The sequence below is a fragment of the Arvicola amphibius genome, chromosome 5, assembly GCF_903992535.2.
Source record: "Arvicola amphibius chromosome 5, mArvAmp1.2, whole genome shotgun sequence".
Lineage (NCBI taxonomy): Eukaryota > Metazoa > Chordata > Mammalia > Rodentia > Cricetidae > Arvicola > Arvicola amphibius.
In genome coordinates, this window is record NC_052051.1 from 64,107,728 (window position 1) to 64,114,490 (window position 6,763).

The following is a 6,763-nucleotide window of genomic DNA, read 5'->3' on the forward strand; positions in this document are numbered from 1 at the left end:
CATTTGGTTCATTACTTCTGTTAGTTCTCTTATTTCTTTGTTAAGTTTCTGTCTGTTTGACCTGTCTATTGGTGAGAGAGGAGTGTTGAAATCTCCTAATATTAGAGTGTGTGGTTTGATGTATGCTTTGAGTTCTAGTAATGTTTCTTCTACATATGTGGGTGCTTTTATATTAGGGCTTAGATATTTAGGATAGAGACTTCCTCCTGATGAATTGTTCCTGTTATGAGTATAAAGTGTCCTTCTCCATCTCTTCTGATTGATTTTATTTTGAAATCAATTTTGTTAGACATTAGTATAACACCTGGTTATTTCTTTGGTCCATTTGATTGGAAAACCTTTTCCCAGCCCTTTACTCTGAGGTAGTATCTGTCTTTGAGGTTAAGGTGTGTTTCTTGTAAACAGCAGAATGTTGGATCCTGTTTTTGTATCCAATCTCTTAGCCTGTGCCTTTTTATAGGTGAATTGAATCCATTGATATTAAGTGATATTAATGTCCAGTGGTTGTTAACTCCGGTTATTTTTTTCTGGTGGTAGTGTTTGTGTGTTTCCCTTCTTTGAGTTGTGCTGGTGGAGGGTTGTCAGATGATTGTTTTATTATGGGTATTGTTGGATTCCTTGGTTTTTGGTTTTCCTTCTAGTATTTTCTGTATGGCTGGGTTTGTGGCTACGCATTGTTTAAATCTGTTCTTGTACTGGAACGTCTTGTTTTCTCCATCGATGGTGAAAGAAAGCTTTGGTGGGTATAGTAGTCTGGGCTTGCATCCATGGTCTCTTAGTGTTTGCAGTACATCTATCCAAGACCGTCTGGCTTTCATGGTTTACATTGAGAAGTCAGGTGTAATTCTGATGTTTACTTTTATGTGTTACTTAACCTTCTTCCCTTGCATCTGTTAATATTCTTCCTTTATTCTGTATGTTATGTGTTTTTATTATTATATGGGGTGGGGATGCTTTCTTTTGATCCAGTCTATTTGGTGTTCTGTATGCTTCTTTTACCTTCATAGGAATAGCCTTCTTTAGGTTGGGAAAGTTTTCTTTTAAAATTTTGTTGAATATATTTTCTGGTCTTTGAGCTGTAATACTACTTCTACCCCTATTATTCTTAGCTTTGGTCTTATCATGGTGTCCCAGATTTCCTGAATGTTTTGTGTTAAGAATTTGTTGGATTTTTTAATTTTCTTTAATCAATGAGTTTATTTCCTGTATAGTATCTTCAGCATCTGAGATTCTTTCTTCTATCTTTTGTATTTTGTTGGTTATACTTGTCTCTGTAGTTCTTGTTTCTTTACCCAGATTTTCCATATCCAGCCTTCCCTTGGTTTGTGTTTTCTTTATTACCTCCATTTCATTTTTCAGGTCTTGAACTGTTTTCATTACCTGTTTGATTGCTAAATTGTTATTTATTTATTTCTTCTACCTTTTTGTTTGTCTTCTCCATTTCTTTAAAGCGGTTTTACATATCCTGTTTAAAGTCCTCTATTATTTTCATAAGGTTACATTTAAAGTCAATTTCTTCTACTTCTTCTGGAATAGGGTGTTCAAGTCCCCTTGTTGCATGATCCCTGAATTCTGCTGTTGTTATGTTGCTTTTCAGGTTGTTGGAAGAATTCTTGCATTGGCACCTGCCCATCTCTTCCTTCAAATGCAGCCAGGAAAGCTTTGGCATCTTATTCCAATCTTTGCTGTGACTGACTCTGGGTGGATCTCCTCTCTGCAGGAGCAGCAACTGTTCCTGGGCCAAGGACCTCACAGACAATAGGGCAGGCTTGGGGGAGGCAGGGTCTTGTGGAACAAAGAAGCCCCTGCAGCAGGAGCTGGAAGTGCCCTGTTCTCCCTTCCAGGGACCTTCCAGCAGGGCGGGCAGACACTCACCCCTCTGGGTGGCTAGCCTCACTGCAGGAGCAGGAAGTATTTCTGGGCCAAGGACTTAGCAGACAATAGGGCAGGCTTAGGGGAGGCAGGGTCCTGTGGAGCAAAGAAGCCCCTGCAGCAGGAGCTGGAGGTGCCCTGCCAAATTATTTTTTTTGACCAAGATTACAGGTTCTTAGAATGTCTGGTGACAGAGCAGGAAAGCAATGACAAGTAAAGTATTATGATCTGCTGCATATTTGAATAATCAAGCTGTATTATTTCTCATTTTAATTTATTAAATTAAATGAATGTTTTTCTTTCACTTTACAATCATCATTAGTGACCTAATATGCATCTAATATATAATAAAATATAAAATTGATATTATGGCTTTATTCTATCTGTGTGTTACAGCAATGACATGAACTGTTTATATTATAATATCTACAATCTGCTCACTGATATTAGCTAAGGTAATAACTAACCTAAAAATAGTCTACTGCTTGGGAACAGTGATTCTCTTTAAAGAAATTATTGGTTATAACTTAATACATGATGGTTCTTAGCCCTTGAAACTTATTCTTTAATTAAAATTTTAGTATTTGCTCACTCTTCCTACCATGGGTATTCCAATGCAGAATTCCCATGGTAAATAGGCTGAGGACTATTAGGAAACCAGTATCAAGTGGTCACGAAGAGCTAGATTTTATGGTGTGGTAATCTAACATCCTGGTTATATTCCTAAAGAACTCACAGGAACTAGATTTTTTTAAGAAAATCAACTGAAAATATTGTTTCTTAACATAAATTTTCTTCTTCATTTTTGTGATCAGGTGAGTAAGAAGAAAAGGAAGTGGGTAAGCTTTTGAAGTGTCAGAAGGATAAGGACTTCTTTTTCTTAGCAATTCAAAATTATTTATTAAATATCTTTTATGTGCTAAGTTTTCATAATGGAAACTAAAGAATTTTGCTTTAGATTACATAGAAAGAGATGCACACTACTCTACTAGGTAAATTTTGGATTGTGTCTCAAGGATATTTTAAAATGTAATAAATTCACAAATCATTTTTTTCTCATTTTCCTACCTGTACTGATTCAAGGGAATTTTATAGAATGCTTTAGTTTCTATTCTAGAATTTATTGTATCTCTCTCCAAAATAGGACAACAATCCAGGTGTTATACTTTAGGAACCACAGGTCTTATGCTTGCTGGATGATATTTTGTAGGAAGAGAATGAACACCATCATTTTCAACATTATCAATGATGCCTCTGTAATACATATGTACCTTGCTTTATAGAAATACAAGTTTAGATGTGCCCATTATACTTAAATGCCTTTAAAGCTTCCATACATAGTTGTAGAAAAGTAATTTGAAGTTTCTGGAGCAGTGAATATAAGATTATTAGAAAATATCTATTTTTGACAGGATTGGTTTTTATATGGCATCACTGCTTTTTATGATAGGTCACAGAGGCATGCTGAACAAGATTATATTTTAAATAAAAACCAAATGCATCATGCAAATTCCTTGCATATTTATTATGAAGCCCTATTTTGCCTTGAACAAACATTTAAGATACTGACATTTATACTCGTTTTTCTTCCATTTTATCTCACACTTATAAAAAAATTAAGGATATGAATAATTAATTTCCTATTCTTGGGCAAATAATGTTTTACTGATAATAAAGCATTGAAAAGAAATCTTTTTACAAATACTTCTAAAAGTACATAAAAAAGATCATTGGACAGTAATCTTTAAGAACATATTACCAATAACTTTAAAACTTTCAGCAGAGAAAATAGGTGAAAGTATTAATGGGTTATTTTAATAATATCAATTTATGGTGACTCACTCTTTGATAAAGCTGTTATAAAAGGTTGTTAATATAAGCATTCAAAATTATTTGTACAAATTTAGAAAAATAGAGTTGAAAATATCCTATGTTCTGTTATTCTAATCTTAATTCAAAACAGAAATAGGTAAAATGAAAATATCACCAAAGAACTTTGTAAAAACAAAATTTGGGTATACCTCCATTTACATATTTCGATTACTTTTGAATTAATCTGATTATTTAAACAATCATGATTGATGACCCCAAACAGTTGGATAGTATACATTTTCCATTTATTTTTTTAAACTGTTTCATTTTTGTTGGAAATTTTTATTTTATATGCATAAGTACTCAGTGATATAAATAAACTTTTAAAGAGTCACCCACTGAGATAACAATTGCAGGTGCCAATAGAAGGACATATCGATGAAACTGTAGTTAATACAGTAATATTTACAGCTTGAGCCACTTACTTCATTGATAATATCTGAATATAGCTTAAGCTAGTTGCCACAAATAATATCCACACTCACCACTGTTCCTGTTTCCAATTCTTGCTTTCTTTAAGGAGAATTAAAGTTACCAGGAGAGGCATATAGTGAGCTATCATTGTAATATGACCTCTGGGAAGTTTTCTGGACAGAGTTGAATCACATGTGAATGGAGTATATTTCCTAAGGAAGAAATGAGGAACGTAGCAGAACTCAAATGGTTATATCAGCATTTGGATTCGAAAGTGTCCTTAACCTCTCAAAGATTTGGATTAGACAGGGAACCTTGAATAAAATTTCCTTTGTTTGCAGAGTGGATTTCAATAGATTCATATGCTTGCCAACTCTTCCTGTTTTATTATTCTATATTTTATTATATTTTATTATTATATGATTTATTAACACCTGAAGTCTTCTCTATCAATTAATTTGTTTAAAAGATAAAGCAATATATTAATGAACTATTCAAAATCAATACTAGAGTCAGTATTTTAATTTACTAAACTCAATTTCCTTTTAATTTACTAAACTCAATTTCTAGACTTAGTGCATGATGACAAGCAAGTGATAAGGGACTAATTTATATCATAAAATGTTCAACATACACTAATGTAGGCCGTGTAGTTTACCATTTTATAGGCATGAAGAAAATAAAATAAAATATCATGTATTAGAAACTAGAGCAGCTATCTAATTATCTATGTATCCGAGTACTCATGAACAATTACTGAATCTTTATTCTCTTACTTAAAGAACTCTGTTTTTTGAAAACCAAATGATTGAAGACATCTTTTCAATAACACGTTTTTATCTTCAGATGTATATCAGTATCTACATAGGTATTATTATCCACTGAGCTGCTTTGCAATGTCTTTAAATAATTTTTTTAAGAGAACTGCACCTAAAACACTTCTTTCCTCATCTTCTCATATTGTGATAATACTGACTGTGCATTTTGTTTTCAGAATATTTATTTTGCAATTTTGAGTAGAGTCAAAATACTTGATGCATCTGAATTAAATATAATTAGAAAGCAAATCACTTTCCTAAATGGATATACAATAATAAATATTAATAAAAATTCATTTTTAAGTTCCAAGCATTAAATGGATAATATGTAAACACAACCGAAGAAACTCGGCATATAGAATGCTTTTCTACCAGGATTCAAACATCAACATTGAAAAGAAATGAATTTTTAGAAGTTACATGAAGATGATTTTTAAATGTGAAATACTACTGGTGATCCTGGGATTTCACAGCTATCATTACTCACTTAATTTTCTAATTAGCTCAACCTATGTCCTGCTCTGTGTCATCCCAGTTGTTACCACTATAATTCTTACCATCCAGTGACCTGTGTTAGGACCTCCTATCATTGTCACTGCAGTGTGCCCTTTCTCCTATCATATTATATCAAATCCTTAATTCATACGATGTCTACCTAGTCTTGTGCAACCTGCAAGATCTGAAATCATTGTTGAATCTCCAATCATGGAGCTTGTACTATTTTGTGCAGATGCTCTTGCAGTGATGAGCTCTGGAGCCTGACGTGGTGCTGAGTGAAAACATGGGGATTCACTGGAGGAGAGTCAAGAAGGAGCGATGTGCGGAGCAATGCATGACTTCATAAAACATTGTTTTATGAAGGAAAAGATAGTTTAGAAAACTCCAAGAGTATAACAAAAATTACAAGAAAAATTAAATCAAGATTTTAGATGGGCTCACGAGATTGACATTTGACAATATTTAGATATACTTAAAGTATAATTTATTATATTTAAGAAATAAGTAAATATTAGCTGAAAACCAATAACTATTACTTCTGATTCCTTTCAGTAATATGGTGTCAATTTTAAAATGTTTGTTAAGTTGGTTTTAGTTTCCTATAAATTAGAATACACTACAAACATTTTTCCTTTTATATAATTTTTCTGTGTATGAATTACAGCTTTACCCACCTGAATATATTATTTCTACTATATTTTAATTGAGGTATTTTTTTATTTTTTAAAGTAGTTGTTGATATAATATTCACCCAATAGCGTGTGGTACTGGCATCTTTTAAAGAAAGTTTCATTTAATGTATTATTAGTCTATCTTCCTTTAGATAATGCATAAATTCATATTTTGAATTTCAGTGAATACATCTTTCCTCAGAGTTTCACTTGTGACATATTTATTAATATTCATATTTTTCTACAAACAAAATAGTGTCATAAGATTTTAAATTTGCTTATCTTTTATTACTTGTGGTATGGGTCTACTTATACTAATTGATTATATTGACTTTCTATTTTTCATAGCCTTTAATATAAATTTCATTTGGTCTATATTTTAATATTTATTATCTTACATTTATTTCAATATAAAACCTGCATAGAATATTTAAATTTTGGAATACAAGTGCACCCATTCTTCTTCAAACATTGTGCCTGTGGGTTCATACTTGCTATGGTCTTTTTCACAGAATTAAGTAAAAATGTGTAATTTTCATTTTTAAAAACATTTATTTTATTAACATAGCACTCAAATTACTTGCAGTCGCAAAAGTTATTCTTTTTTCCCCTAAGATT